This window comes from Dasypus novemcinctus, chromosome 2, assembly GCF_030445035.2.
Source record: "Dasypus novemcinctus isolate mDasNov1 chromosome 2, mDasNov1.1.hap2, whole genome shotgun sequence".
Taxonomy (NCBI): Eukaryota; Metazoa; Chordata; class Mammalia; order Cingulata; family Dasypodidae; genus Dasypus; species Dasypus novemcinctus.
Window position 1 is genome coordinate 53,121,226 of NC_080674.1, and position 16,524 is coordinate 53,137,749.

Sequence of the window (16,524 nt, forward strand, 5' to 3'; positions counted from 1 at the left end):
TTTATAATCCTTCACCTTCATAATAGCTAGCATTTTTTAGAGCTATGTGTCAATTACCATGTTCTGTGCATCACTTTTTTTAAAGCTATATAATTCTTACAACCACCCTGGAAGGTAAAGTGTAATCCTTTCCATTTCACAGGAGAAGGAGGCTCAGATGCTTATTCAGCATTTTCCATCTAGTAAAGAACAGGCCCAGGGTTTGAATCTGGCTACTTCATGCTGCACAGCCCATGTACTGTCCTTTCCACCAGATGCTTCCATGTTTTCTTTAATATATGCATCTATATCTCCTTTAAGTTGCCCTGTTTCCCTATCTGAATCAGTATCTCAAAATATTGTGCTAAAGGTACTTCATATATTCCTTGCTTATTTGTAACTATTTACAAATAATGAAAGGGCTTCATATCTTTATTGTGCCCCAGTTCCCTGATTAGTATGCACTCTGGATGTTCTCTTGAAGCTTCTGAGGATTTTCTTGATAGAGTAATTCCAGAGGTGTGGTAATAACTGGGTTCAAATCTTCATAGTCACCTTCTGCCTGAAGAGGAGCAACTGAAGTTACTCGTTTATTCAGTTGGGCTGTTTGTGAGATCAAATGGACCTTTAGAATCTTAGAATTAGAAGGAACCGCAAGGATTATTTAGTCTAAACAACTAATTGAACTTAAATGCTATCCACTATGTGTCAATCAGCCCTTCCTCTAATACCTTCAAGACCAGAGAATTCTATAGACAAGAATCACTTTCAGTCTAGACAAGTATGACAATTCTTCATGTTCTGGTATATAGAAAGGATGAGGATCCACTAAGGCGGTGGGGATGGACATAAAGGCTGAAGCTGCTGGAGGATTCCCCTCCTGGGTGGAATTGTTTCAGAAGCTGGGTCAAAACCTGTCTCTGGGGGAAGGGGTATCAAGAGAACTTTGAGCGGAATAGATGCCAGAGAAAAAAATACAGATGGAGACACCATAGGTTTAAAGCTTATAAAACGTACTTGTATTCTAATGTACTTTCTGTTCCTCTTTTTAAGGTGAACTATAAATGTACATACATAAACTTTGATTAAAGTTCTTAGAACAACTGAATCAGATGACAGCTCAAGATCTGCTTAAGATAAAATGATTCACAGTGTGACGCTGTGAAGATCATCATTGTGCTGTATGATAACATCTTCTCCTGGACTTATTATGTAAACCAAACTATATGATTAACTTGAAGTCATCGAAAGCATCTGGAAAAAAATACATTTGTGCTATGCGGCACAACGTTGTTAAAGGTTTTTCCTTTCCAACATCTAAAATAATCACTTCCACAAGAGGGCGCTAATGATATCTTAATTCTCAGAAGAACTGGAAGGCCAATTTTGAAATGATTTGGGTTGTTAATGCATTTAAATTTATGTGGTGACACCAACTATTGCAATATAATTCACATAATATGGTATACTTTAGAATATTACCTTCATTGTTACTGTTTCCCAGGAAAATAACAGTTTAGATTATAGAAAGACGCAGCTCCTCATTGATATTAAAGAAAAAAAAGGCTTTCCCTCATGTTTAAGCACAGTATTGTTTCTTTAAAATATTTTTAAAATGCATTCTATAAATTTGAACTCATGCTATCAATTTTCTTTTTTTAACAATTTGGTAAACTATGAAGTTTGGTCAAGATTGCTTTATTTAAATAACAAAGCAAAACTTCCTTGATTTTCACCTTTTTGTGAAAGAAAAATACAGATTAGGGAACAAACCTAAATTAATAGGCCTCAGAAGTGTCTTGGGATGTTGCTAAATTCACAGGTAACTCAAATTTGGCAGATCCCCCAAAACATCCTGTATTGCTCTTTGGAAATGACTGATGAATCTTTGTTAGCTTAATCCTAGTGTGAACATCCTATATATATCAGTACTAAAGACAATTCATATACTTAGGTCTCCTCCACCCTCCATCTTTCACTTTGGGTCTCCCACTTGCTCTATGCAAAGAATAAAAGGAGAATCAGCAGGGAAATACTACCTGGGATAATAGAGTCACTACTAGGAAGTGCAAGAAGAACCCTACAAATTTTCATAGTGTTGGTCTATGCACAAAGAAAGAAGCGCTTAGCTAGTTAATAATTAAAATTTTATTTATTGAACATCTAATTGTGCCAGGTGTTATATAATAATAATTGTGCCAGACATATTTTGTTTGATCCTCTTTGCAATCTTTTATCTTAGGTGTTTCCAATACTCCCATTGCATAGTCATGAATACTGAGTCTCAGAGAAGTTAAGCACATGCTTAAGATTCCTTGCTCTGACGGAGCTGGAATTTCTTACTCCAAGGCCTTTAACTTTTGACCATTATTCTTCATGCCCTTCTGAAACTCAGCAAGAGCCCCATTTTAATGTCAGATTCTAACCTTAGGCTCAGATCCTAGAGTATATCTAGTGTCCTTATGTTAAATTTGGACAAGATTGTACCTAGGGAACCTAAGGCCTCCTTTGATGGAAATCATGGAGGTTGGGGAGGGATGGAGGGAAGTTTCCACCAACAACTGCCTCTCAGAGTACCATCAGCCATATCAAAGCACTGTGGTGGGTCAGGAAGTAGCACAAGATCCAAGTGGGAGAAACTGAATCACAAGCCCTCAACTTTTGCTTGAGCAACTGAAAAAGCAGACTTCCTCTGCCAGCTTGTGATGATATGATCCTGAATCTGGTCTGGGTCTCCACAAGGACCCTGAGACTCTTCCCCCTAGCATTTTTCACCCGAGGGAAACAGAGTCAAGCAAAGGATCTATGGATGTCTTTTGAGCCAGGAATTAATAAGACCTGAAGCCAGATCTTTCCACTTAGGCTTTTATGTTAAGTGAGACAATACACTTTCTTATCTGAGGAGCCATTTTGGGGTGTGTTTTCTGTCACTCATAACTGGAGGTGCCCTAGCTATTAAGCCAGCGCAGATACAACAGTGCAATGGGGCTTTCCCAGCCTTGGTAGAAAGGGCCAGAATAGAGATTAACACGTGTGAATTCCCTGCATTCTAAAGTGAGTGGCCAAGAAGAGAGCAGACACCTCCCTAGGGGCTTCGAAGAGTGTCCAGAACTGACTCTAGACCAAGACTCCTCGGGTCTTTATGAACAGAGAACAGAGGACAGGAGCGAGGGAATGGGTTGGGGGTATGTCAATGAATTCCATGGTCTCGGGGGACCAAGTTTGGGATGACAGATAATCACTCCCTTTCTTGGGGAAGTGAGGGGGGTGTCCCCCTTACCAAGGCAAGGGATAGAAAAGCTCTAAGAGAATTAGTCAGACACAGGGGGCGGGGACGAGCACAATATTGGCAGACTAGAGAGATGGCCTGGTTAGATGTCTGCTCGGGCAGAATACTGGCTGATCTGTTTCTGTGCTTGTCTGGCTAGAAGGGATGGTATCTAAGGAGAGACAGCAGGAAAGAGAGGGGGAGGGGCCATTGTTTGGTGGAAAAGATGAGTGAGTTGACTGTGGGTTAAGTGGGAGCCACTGAGAGGAGCCAGGTTTTAGGTATCTTGCCCTGCCCATGACGGTGACCTCCTTGGCCAGGGGTTTCAATAGCAAGCAGCTGTGGGGTGGTGATAGGAGCTAGTGATAGGTGGAAAGGGTGGTGCTGGGCCTGGATCTACTGGTCGGGCAATCGTGGATGGGAGAGTTCTAGAGGGCCTGCGGAAGGACTTGTACATGGACTGACAGAGACGACCACAAGGAGCGAAAAGATCTACGTCAAGGCTGGGATTAGTACTTTAAAATAAATTTGAGATTGATTCTTTAAAATATTCTAAAATAACCAGAAACTTATGGGATTTATCCCAATGGTATTAAGAACAAAAAAGAGAGAATGAAAGAGGCATATTGAATGCAGTGACTGGAAGAAATAAAACCTTTATATATTGATACCACACTGAGTTGAGACTGCTTGTATTAGTCAGCCAAAGGGGCATTGATGCAAAGTATGAGAAATCTGTTGGCTTTTATAAAGGATATTTATTTGAGGTAGAAGCTTACATTTACAAGGCCCTAAAGAGTTCAACTCAAGGTTACTTCCTCACCAAACTCTGTTGCCACTTGTTGAAACCAAATGGTGGGCCATCTCCAATGGTCTCTTCTTCCTTCCTCTACTTGAAGCTCCATGAGCCCAGCTTCTTTCTATAAATCCTACTCAGGAGCCTTTGCTAGCAGGCATTGGGAATAGGGAGGTAAGGCCCAAGGGGAAGGGTAGGATATAGGTCCAATGGTTACCTGAATTGCATTAAACTGGACCATTAGAAAATGGGAGATGTCATTGATGTTGTTCTTTTAAGCCATAATTCTAAAAGATTACTATCATTGCCCTTAAAAATTCTCCAAGGGCATTAGAGACACCTAGAAAAACTCCAGAAAGGATGGTGGGATATGGGAGAATGAGATAGAAACCAAAGGTTTTAAACACAGATATCTAGATGGACCTGGCAGGGACCGTGATGGATGACACAGGCGGGTGGGGCTGTGGAGAGCTGGAGAGCACATGTCTTGTCACAAGGCACTGCTGCTGCTCAACTGCAGTTTACTGTTGCCACACGAGCATGTGTACCAGGTTTAGCCAAGTCTTCCAATTTCTCAAGAGAAACGAAAAATTCAGAATTTATATAAATCTCATCATTTTAAAGTGTTGGCAACAATTCAAATTTAAAAAAACACTGCATGAGCCAAACATATCACAGTCGCGGGCTGACATGCCTGGTGGGTTGCCAGCAACCTCTGGCATAGGTAATGGGAGAAGCTTGTCCGAACGGAAAACTGGAACAAAAGCTTAATCATTGTTGCTCCTAAAATGAACTCTGGACCAGAGGCATCTCTCAGAATGGAAATAGGAAATTAGTAAGGGTAGAGGAAGCAAGACAAATTCTACTAACGGTTGTTGAAAGGAGAGACACCAGTGATCCTGGAGTGATGGCACCAACCACAGAGCATGTTGACAACAGACTCTCCTCAAGTACCATGAGAACAGGCCAGGGTTGCAAATAAAGCCCGACTTGCTTTGGTACCATTTAAGTGAATGTGCTCCAAGAAAGCCCAAGAGAACAAAGAAAAGTAGACCAAAGGACGGAAGAGGATTTCATGGACCTAGGGGCATCAAGGATGCCCTGTAAGGGAGAAAGGTACAAGTTTCCTGCAATACATTTGAAGCCCACAGGAAGAATCTTTGGGAACCGAGATCAGAATGTCTTTTTCCTCTAGGATAGTGTTCTAGAGGTAGACTTGAGCACAAGTGGATGAGGGAGAGTTTGGTTCATGTTCAGAAATACAATCAGAACAGGTTATGGATGATTCCGAGAAAAAGGCACACAGAGAAACTGGCTGTGAGATGAGCATCTTGCTTTTATCTTTAACCTAGACAGGGTTGCATATACATTTCTAAGACAGGAATTCATATCACATCTGCATTATTGCAATAGATTCCTAACCGGTCTCCCTGCTTTTGAACTTGACTCCTAAGGTCTGTTTTCAATGCAGGAGCCAAAGTGATACTTTTAAATATAAATCCGATTGTATCACTCCTTTGCTAAAAATTCTTTAATGGCTTCCCATCTCACTCAGAATAAAAAGCCAGGGCCATTAGAATGGATGGCAAAGACCCTGACCCAGCCCCCCCCCTCTGTTCTCCACTCTAATTTCCTCCATACCCACAAACCTTCTCACTCTGTTCTAGCCACATTGGCTCCCTGCCATTCCCTGACACAACAAGCATACTCAGGGCCTTTGCACTTCCTGTTTCTTCTGCCTAAACTGCTATTTTCACAGCTGTGTAGCACACATCCTCATTTCCTTTAGGGCTATTCAAATGCATTCTATCAGAGCATCTTTTACTGATCACTCAGTGCAAAATACCAACCCTCCCACTCAGCTTTCCCTATTCCCATAACTGCTTATTTTTCTATCACTTATCACCACCTGACATAGTGTTTTCTTTTTTTTTATAATCATCTCTGCATAAGGAACTATGACTAGAGAATGCAAACCCTAGAGTTTTGTCCAATGATGTATCCTCAAAGTCTAGAACAGTTTCGGGCTCATAGTAGGTACTTGAAAAATATTTGTTGAATGAATGAACAAACAGATTTCCAATAATATCTGATAAAATTGACAGTCATTGACTAGGGAACCACTTAAATGATTTTGAAAAAAGGGTCAAACCTTAGGCTGTTTCCAAAATTTAAAAAGCTATGACTACCCTTGTCTATTCCTCTACTGTGATGAGTAATGTTAGTGACACAAAGTTGAAAGAATGGGTGTTTGCTTTCTGGAAAGAAGGGAGGCTGACTCCTTAAAAACTGTGTTGAAAGATTAGAAAGGAGTAGACAGGGTGCCAGGCTCGCATGATGAAATTACCTCCAAATTTGGACAGTAAAGAATCCACATGTGGGCTTACAACTGAGAGAGGACACGATGTCTAGAACTATGATTAAGATTGTGCCAGCATTTGTAATAGGGAACTATGACTTTTCTGGAATTCCTGATTTTTTTAAGGCCATGATTTAGATATATTTCTTCAGAATGCGAGCTGTCATCAAGATCTAGTAGAGAAAAAAGTCCTCAGGGATTGCTAGTGGACTTTCCTTATTTGCTGGGTATTTTTTCTTCTGTAATACACATGTATAAAACATAATAGGGAGAGAGAGGCAAATATTTGAAATATTTTCTCTCAAAGATTTTTTTCTTTCTTTCTGTAGAAGGCTATAGATATGTCTGCCTGTATGTAAGTATGTACATATGTGTAACTATATTTATTCCCTCTCACACAGTTGTTTGTCCTTAATTCACCCCTTTGCTTCTAGATATGGGTGGGAAGGGGCTAGGCACAAGATGGTAAATTAATTCATTACCTAATAATAGGCATTTAACAACACATTAATCAAACAGTTTCAACTAGAAAAGAGCAAGGGACAAAAAAAACTCCCATGTTGTTATATACTTAATATTGGCAAGTCCTTAACATTTTTAAGACTTAAATTTGCTTAACATTTTTAATTTTAACTTTATTTGGTTTCAAAGGGTTTTTCGAGTTCCAGGGTAGAAAACAGAGCTGTGTTTTTAGAATAATTTATTTTAATTCAAGCTTAATAAACTCAAGATGGGAAAATGACTCAAAAACAATGAAATGTGTTTTTCTAAGTAAGCATATTAGGTTATAATACAAAGAAGACGTGAATAAAACCACAAAGAATGAAATTTTTAATTAGAGTATTTTATAGGCCTATTTTTCCTCATAGGGTATATAGACTAGTGTGCTTAATTCCCATTAAATGTAACAAAAATAATATACAAAAGCTTACCAAACACAGCAATCAAAATGTGACTTGAGGCCAAAGAGTTATTTCATTCCTTGCAATTGGCTGAAACTTCATTGAAATCATCCTTTACATACGTGAACTTTTCATGGCCTCTTTACAGTGCTAGAATACTCTGCTGTTTGACTCAATCAACTGAGTCCTCTCTATTTCACCACTTCTCAATTTTGTTGCTTTCAACATACTTTATATTTTAGACACTTAGAATCCATTTCCTTCTTTCCTTCATCTACTCATTTAGAAAAAAGAAATGATTGAACACATAAGATCAACCCCTCACCAAGGGGGAATAATGATACATGTCAAACTTCAATCAAGGGTTTCCAGTCTAGAAAATTAGATGACATGTATGTTATAATTATATTCTCTGATTTGGTATCATCATTATTGTATAGAACCAACTTCCTTAAGAATTCAAAGAAGGGAGCTATCACCTCTGAAAAGACCAGGAAAGTTTTCTTGGATAAGATAGAATGTAAGATGGACATCAGAGACTCTATAGAAAGTATAGAGACAATAAAAGGAGATGGATTTCAGAGTAGAAATACAAGAAAAGAATTCCATGTACAGGAAATAACATGAGCTAAGTCACTGAAACAAGAAAGTCCGGGAAGTATTCTAGAAATGGAAATTTATGTTGAACTAGTCAAGTAATGGTAGATGTGTATGGAAGGACAATTTCAAATCAGTTTAGGTGTTTGAATGCCATCTGAATTACTTAAGAAAAATGCCATCTGTAAGAAATTGAAAACTTGACTAAAATTTAGGAATATGTACTGATTTCTTAAAAAGAAATCCAGAGTAAGCAGCATCAGGATTGTCAGCAGCTCAATAGAGTTTTCAAGGACCTTTCTACTTCTGTTCTACCATCCTTAGGGACTTTTATCCTTATGTTTGTCTCCTCATAGTAACAAGATGGATGCAGCAGATCCAGGCATTATATCTACATTCAAGACATAGTGTAGGTAGAAGAAAGAGCAATAACTGCATGTGTTCTTTTTAATCTGAAAAGCAAGTCTTTCCCAGAATCCCCCAGTAATCTTATATCCCATTGTCTAGATGTTAGTGGCTATCTGTAGCTGAAAGAAAGGCAGAGACAAAAATGTAGACAAAAAAGTGTCTGGTTTTTCAGTCTTTAGGTGGAATGCCAAGGAAGAAAAATGTTGGAAATGGCTGTTAACTTAAGTAACCGATCCATAGGGGGTTTGCATCTATCTTGTAGGCAATTGGCAGTCATTAAAGATTTTTTAGAAGAGAAATAACAGAGTAAGACTTTTAATATGACTTATCTGGTAGAAGCATGGAGAATGGATTTGAAAGCAGAAAGACGGGAGACTAAACATTTAAGATGCTAATCAAGTAGTCTGTCCTTGCCTAATGAAGGCACAAACACATGTGGGAGCTGCCTGAACATGCAATGGGAAACTCACTGCGTAGGAAGAGTTGACTTGGCTTTGCATTTGGTTAGCGATGAGATCCAGAGGAGATGGAGGAATCAAAGACAAGACAAAGACTTTTTGCCTCGTAGAAGTGTGCCGTATCGCCAAGAGACCAAAGAAAGTCAAGAAGACATGTTGGTTTCAGGTAGAAGAGAAATAACAGCAACGATGATAGCTAATATTCTTTGAACACTATTATATGCCAAAGATAAGCTCTTTACAGGCATGATCTCACTTAATCCTCACAACAATTCTATGCAGTACACTGCATTTTGTTCATGAGGAAATTGAGGTATAGGAAGTTTAAGTAACTGGTCAAGCAGTTAGCAATTTTAAATAGTGGAACGAGACCAAAAATGAGTCTGTGTGACTCCTACATACATTTTTATATTAACTAAACCTTTCTGCCTTCAGAGGTAGTAAGTCCTAATTTAGATATGTTGATTTTGAGGTCTTATTATATATATATGCCTTTTCATTTCCAAATGGGCAGAGTTGATGATGGGAGTGTAGGTTAGCAAATTTTTGATTCCTGCCTTTTAATGGAGTTAATTACACTAGATTTGGACAGCACAGTGTCAAAGTTACAGATGCTTACCTACCTGGCTACAAACATTTTACACTTGGATAGTCCACCATCATCTCAAATTTATGGCTTCCCAAAGTGATTTTAATGGCCACTATGACTAAAATAATTTATGGCAAAGACACAGTTTTATCCCAAGATGAAGCATTTTACACTATAAGAAAGACTAGGAAATGTGTTAATATCTACATTAGAGAAAAATGGAACAAACACAAGTGATTTTAAGACAAAATATCTGAATTGGAACAAACTTTATTCATTCTTTGTGCTATTCAAAATGTAACATGTCTAAAATGTAAACCATAATGTAACCAAAAATTTATACAAGTGTACAGTCTAAAATGTAAATCATAATGGAACCATGGTTAGTAACTATGTTTCAATATCTGTACATCAGTTGCAGCAAATGTAACGTCCACATGTAAAAAGATCATTGCTGGGGAAGGGGAAAAGGGTTTGATATTGGGTATATGAGAGTTCCCTATATTCTATATGCGACTTTACTGTGACCTAAAACTTTGAAGACATTAAAAAAAAAAATGGAAGAGAATGCCTTGCCACTGTACATACAAGGCACTATCTATTACAGTGATGAAAGGCAAGACATCAAATGAAAAATTTATGGTATTTTTCATTTTTTAATACCCCAATTTATTTTTAACTTTATTTTAGTTTTTCTAAATTATTATGTATTTTATTTCTAATCTTTAAACCTATCATTACTCTTTCATTTTCCTATTAATTGAATTTGGCAATATATTATAGACTTTATTTTTGAAGAAGTTTTGGATCACAGAGGGGTTCAGTTATGGCAGGAGAGGAGCACTGATATGGGGTGTCATTGATGGAGGGTGCATGGGTGGGAGGAAGCTCTCCAAGGCACCCACATATGGTATACAGACATGTTTGGATGTTTGTTGGGTATTGACATAAGGGGTAGAGTTTCACACAACAACTGAGAGATTGCTGAGTTCCCATTCCAGGAAACTATGTCGTACTTGCCAATGAAGCTGCAACAATCTCCCAAGTACAATGGCAAAGACCAGTGAAGAAGGATGGTCCAATAATGGGCCCTTGATACTGATGCTTATGCTTATGAGTCTGTGTGTTTGAAATTTCAACTAGGCCCAGAGCTGCAGGTGCCTAAGAGTTACCTACTGAGAAATTCCATGTTGCTCAAATGTTGCCACTCTCTAAGCCAAACTCAGCATGCAAATGCGTTACCTTTCCCCCAGCATGGGACATGATTCCTGGGGATGAGCCTCCTTGGAGCTGAGGGATTACTACCAAGCACCAGCTGGTGATGCAACTAGAAAAAAACCTTGAATAAAAGGGGGAAATGGTAAAGACAAATGAGTTTATATGGCAAAGAGACTTCAAAATGAGTTGGGAGGTCATCAGAGGAGTCACACTTATGCATGTCTCAGCAGGATCTCAGAGACAGCCAAAGTAGATACCACCCCAGGTAGTGGTGCTCCTGAGGGCTACAGAGACACCCAGGTCTTTTGGTCATGACAGATGGCTCTGGAGTTCAGTGCCTTGCCAGTGGGCCCTACTTTGGAATTTGTGTTCCTGAGTGTGATGGAGTTGGACTCAGATGTGACCTCTTACGCCTGCCTCTTCTGTCCCTTTTATTGAACCTGTGGTTGGTGCTGGGGTTTGTGTATGCTCAGGAGACACTTGAATCTCTGGACTGTCTATGTGCCAGTTGGGCTCTGAGCCTCAGCAGAATTGCAACACTTACTCTCTGGTTCATTGGACTTACTTAGGTCAGCGGATGGGGAGGTGAGGATGGTCAACCACCACACCAGGGAACTGAGACAGTCTACAGCTGCAAGCAGGAGAATTGCATCCATCAGCTACATGGGGTCTAAGCCCCCTCTTGATTTAGAGGTGTAGCAGTCATCACCATCCCAGGGTCCTTAGGATGGAGGAATAAAACATGGATTAGAGTGGATTTACTATTCTACTATAGAATTATTGTGACTCTAGCAATGGAAGAAATTATATCACTGATATGGAGACAGTGGCCGCAGGGGTTGCTGAAGGCAGGAAGAGGGAAAAAGAGGTGTCATATTGGGGCATTTTTGGGACTTGGTGTTGTCCTAAATGATATTGCAGGGACAGATGCAGGTGATTATCTATCCTGCCATAACCCACTGAAAGGACGGGGAGAGAGTGTAAACTGCAACGTAAACTGTAATCCATGCTGTGTAGGACTGCTCCAAAATGTACTCATCAAATGCAATGAATGTACCATGCTAATAAAAGAAGTGGTTGATGGGTGGAGTAGGGGGTGGGGAGAGTGGGGTATACGGGAACCTCTTATATTTTTTAATGTAACATTTTGTGTGATTTATGTATCTTCTTAAAGATAATAAAATAGGAAAAAATTAATAATAAACCTTCCAGCCATGACTGAAAAAAAGTAACATGTTTATAATTCAAATTTTATTTGAATTTATATAATAAAATTTTATTATATACAGTGCAAAACGTTCAACATGCTGTTTTTATTCAAATGATATAGAAAATTTACTATTCATTCTAATAAAAGCACGGACAACCATAAAAGAATTTGTAAAATGACTTGCAAATTACTCTCTGAGCATGGTTGGCAAGCAGGTTTGGGGGAAATAAAAGTTATCATTTCCCTTTCATGAGTATGCTAGGTATTAGAATGACCAATGGAAGCAAGGTGTTTCCCTCATTCAGTTAGTCATTCTTTATCTGGTTATGATGTACATTTTGTATAAACTGATTTAACTGGTTTTAGATTGAGATGGGGAAATAAATAAATAAATAAGAACAAGGTAGCTAGAAGAGGTTACAGGATCAGAAACACGGCATTCATAAAATGATGATAGAATCTGATGCCCAAAGCGTAAACTGTTTTAACCACTGTCCTAGGGAGACCATTGTTCTTACTTCCTGAGATTCACTGCAACAGAACAAGTTAGAAGAAAGGCTTTGGCTCTGGTGTCAGAATATCTGGGTTTGAATTCTTAGTCCATCACTTACTAAGGGTGTGGCTCTGGGAACGTTAGTTAACTTTTCTGTGCCTCAGTTTCCTCATCTGTAAAGAAAAGTAGCTACCTCATAAGAGTGTTCAGTGAGAGTTACTGTGAGGATTCAGTAAGGTAACCCACATCAAACACCTGAAACAGTGCCTGGACATGCTACCACCTCTACTATTGTCACTCCCGTGACAGCCAAAGCGAAATACCATCTCGATGGAAAAAATAACTAAAGTCACAAAAACTAGTTTTTGCAGAGATCCTCAAATGACCTTGCTGGCAACGATTTCAGATGACCTACCATAAGCAGATAGAATAGTTAAGCACTTTCTCCTTCTGAATTCACTTTCTTCTTTTGGCTTCTAGGACACCACAGCCCCCTCAGTCTGTTTTATTTCCACCCCACCAATTGCTCCATCACAGGCTCCATTACTGGTTCATCCTCTTCTTCTTTACTCCTAATATTGGACTACCTCTGGGCTCAACCCTTAGTCCTCTCCTTTCATGTTATTTGGTCTCTTGGCTATAAATATCAGCTATATGCTGATGACTCCAGCCCAAACCTCTCTCTCAAATGCCAGCCTCAATATCCAACTGCTAACTCCATATCTCCACCTAGATGTCTAATAGATATTTCAAATATGTCCAGAATGGAGTTCCTGAATTCCTTCCAAAAATATGTTCCATACACAGTCTTCCCTGTTGCTGTGTATGGCAGCTCCTTCATTCTATTAATATTTATTCAGGACCAAAACCTCAGGGACATCGTTGACTCTTTCTCTTCTCCTCATTTTCCACACCCATCCATCATGAAATCCTCTTGTCTTAACCTTGAAAATTGACACTGGATTTGATTCACACCATCTCCCTGGCTTCAGCCCTGGTCCTAGCAACCACTCATCTGGATGTACAAAATAGTCCTGATGGTATAATGCTTGCAAAACTGGCTGCAATTATTCCCCTTATAATAACCATATCCTTTGCAATGTGACTGTTAGCTTCTCTTTTCAAATAAAGAATCTATTCTTCCACTCCTTCAATCTGGGTTAACCCTGTGACTTACTTTACTAATAGAATATGCCCCAAGATGGTGTGTCAGCTCTGAGCCCAAGCCTCAAGAGAATTTACACATTTCGGTTCATTCTCGTGAAACTCTGCTGCCACCATGTGACTAAGTGTGTGGCCCAGTCACTCCCACTGACCAAGCTAATAGCAAAGCAGTTACCTATAGCAGAGCCACATTAGAATTTTTGCTGACTGTAGACAAGACCAATGTAACTACCCAGCTGAGCCAAATCTAATTTGCCAATCCACACAATTGTGAGCTATACAATGGTGGTTGTTTCTAGCAACTAAAATTTGGCAATACCTAACAGCTACGGCTTACTAATATATCTCCCTGCTGCTATTCTTGCACCTTGATGATAGCCTCAACACAGCAAGCAGGAATGATTTGAAAAAACAAAAACAAAACATAAATCAGAATCTCATCACTTTTTGGTTCACAATTCTACAGTGGCTTACCTTACATTGTTATGGGCTCTAATGAATTTACCTGCTAGTCACTGCTCTGACCACATTTCCTACTATTTATCCTGTGTACTCTCCATTCCAGCCACCCTGATTTCCCCTCTATTTCTTGAACACATTCAGCACACTCCTGGCTTGAGGTTTTTGCTCCAGTTGATGGCTCTGCATGCAGTGCTTTCTCCTGGTAGGCCTTTTGGCTACCTCAATGTCTTCAGGTCTTTTCTCACATCTCATCTTCTCATAAGGCCTCCTCTCTTTAACAATACAGCCTGATTCCCACCTAGCATTGCCAGTCTACCTCTACCTTGCTTTATGTTTTCATTTTTTCTTTCTCATTTCTCATCTTCTAATGTATCAAATAATTTACTTAATCATATTTATTGTGTGTTGTCTGTTTCTGACTGATAAAATGTAAAGTTGCTTGAGAAAAAGAATCTGTGTCTATTTTTCTCTTTAATATACCTCATGTATCTAGAACTGTGCCTAGCATATAGTGGAACATATGTTATAGGATTGAATGAATAGCTATTAAAAATAAAAGTAAAAATCAACAGGAATATTATGAGAGTGACTGGAGCTTGGTGGGGTTAATCCAAACAGCAACCTGAAGGATGTGTGTTTTATGCATAGTTTTGAAAGGAGGCTGAGTTTTGAAGGGAGGCTGGGATGTAATTTGGCAGAAAGTAAGAATGAAGGAACTCCAGGAAATCAGAGTGATGTGTATGTTGGCTCAAAGTAGAGAGAAAACAAACGAAGTGTGCCCTCTAAGATAACTACATCTTATGTAAATAATAGGGATATTTTTCAATTATTCATGAAAAACTAAACACTTTCTTATGATCTGTTGAAGTTCCAGAACATCATTTGTCTGTCTATAAGAGTCAAAATTGTGGTCTCTTTCACCTTTGAACTTTTTCCAAGTGAAATAGAGCATTTATACAAAGCAGATGCATGCAACCTAGGCTTTGATTGTGATTTTCCTGTAGCCACAATAAGGTCACTACAAACAGAAGAAGTCATTCCTCAGATCAAACAGCACTTGAAAGTCAAGTACAACTTGATGACGATATTACCAGTTACCAAACAAATCTGGGAAGTTTTCTACAGAGATAAGTAGAATCCCTGCTGCAGACTTAATGCCAAATTCATGCAGGTGCAAAGCAAAATTCTGTTAACATCTGACACTGATAAGTGTCTGGGAGAGTCCCCAATTCCTATTATTTCTACTAAAAATCACAAACTACAGATTGGCTGGTGAAGGCATTTTAAAAAATAAATATTTCTCTTGGTGGTTAATTTCATTACTTTCATCAAAACCATCTCTGGAGATGTCTTTCCATCTATCTGTCCATCTTCATTTACTTAAACATGCCCCAATGTTTACACAATAAAATGATCCATCAACATTCAAATTCAATGGAAAATGCGAATTGTCCTTCTGCTTTTTGAGTCAGGGTCAGAACCAGAGTGCTTGCAGGATTCAGAGTGTGGAGAGCTTGCAAACCACTGGCACATCAATTCAAACAGCCCTTCAGAATCAAGGGGCTGCAAATCTCTCTATGACCACAGTGTAGAAAGCAGTCTTTGTTTTACTTGCTTTTGAGAGACTGCAAAGGCCTTCACCTTATCATAGGAAAAATTGCCAGAATTATATATAATATTTGAGAACAAAAGTTCAGAAGTCAGGGAAAGTAATGACATCTGTGAATAGTAGCCATCTTCTTTCAAGAGCAACAGACCATGTTGGAGAAGATGATGAAACTAAAAATAGTTCTTATAAAAGAACTATTTTTTATAAGCTATAACAGCCATCTACTCATCCATTCAGAATTATTTGAACTAACTGTAGTTTTTTCTTTAAAATTTAAATATTACTATTTAATTTAAGCATATACTTAAACATTTTCAAACTTGGATACTTAAACACTTTGAAAGGAGGGAACAAGATTTCAGGATACTATTGAGGGAATTTCGATCTCTATACAAATGGATTTAAAAGATATTTTACAAAGTTAATAAGAGTCACCTACCAATGATTAGCAATTATTTTATTGTTACTTGAGGGAAGCAACAAAAAAACATTCTAGGCAAGAAGGTACCTGAGGGGATACCTAGAGAGTTTTCTGTAATTCAAAAAAGCCATGAGTGTTTATTAATAATATGCAGAAAGTGTTAGCAAGTCCATCTCTACCCATTACTAGCGGCATAATCCAAGTTTATTCCAGAATTCTTAGAAACCCAAAATACATTTTCTGATTCTTTGGGTAAGCTAGTATGGTAAATTTTTGTCTGGTTTTGCAATTCATCATCACCTTTGGAGCATATTGTTGCTTACATACCACTAAAGTCAGAAATATGAAGCTACCTGAAAGAAAAAAGTAAAAGATTTCATGCTCAAATTATTCATTTGAAAAAGAAAGGGGAATGGTGAGTATTTTATTGGCAGCTATAAGTTTTCTTTCCATTTTTTTCATCATAACTTGTTTGATGTTAGATATTAATGCTGGTAATTCCTTTCCTGGAAAATTTGTTATGTTTAACAGAATAATATCTCCTACAAAGCTTCAGAAATAATTTTCAGACTCATAAACTCTTACAGCATA